Raw genomic sequence first — 371 nt, 5'->3', positions numbered from 1 at the left:
TGTTAACTAAATGCGTTCCTCACAGCTGTATAGTTCACATTGCTTAATATTGAATGGATTCCTGTCCTACTCATACCAATAAGCCAGCCTTTCCAAAAGGGCTAGGGAAGATGTGTGAAGTGAATTCCTACAATAAAAATGGTGCAATACACTGTCTACTATCATTTTCATTATAGGTATCAAAGTGACAGTTACCAATGACGAAAACACCTTTTATCTGTATATTTGTATAATATAGTGAACTTTTATATACGAGGATACTTCAGAAAGTTCAAATAATAGGATTAAAAGATAATATGAATCTTTCCATAAACTTTTTGAAGTATCCTCATATATTACCTAATCCTCATAATAAGTATCACTGTTTTTTT

The 371-nt window shown here is 31.3% G+C and overlaps 1 protein-coding gene across 1 annotated transcript in view; it reads right to left on the bottom strand.

Annotated features, from left to right (window-relative positions):
* Nucleotides 1–371, bottom strand: part of HARBI1 (harbinger transposase derived 1) — an 8,958-nt gene that overhangs the window by 7,686 nt on the left and 901 nt on the right. The window lies entirely within an intron of this gene.

Source organism: Galeopterus variegatus, unplaced genomic scaffold (genome assembly GCF_000696425.1).
Source record: "Galeopterus variegatus unplaced genomic scaffold, G_variegatus-3.0.2 Scaffold4577, whole genome shotgun sequence".
NCBI lineage: Eukaryota > Metazoa > Chordata > Mammalia > Dermoptera > Cynocephalidae > Galeopterus > Galeopterus variegatus.
Note: the sequence above shows the minus strand (reverse complement) of the source record. Positions and strands in the feature narration are given on the sequence as shown.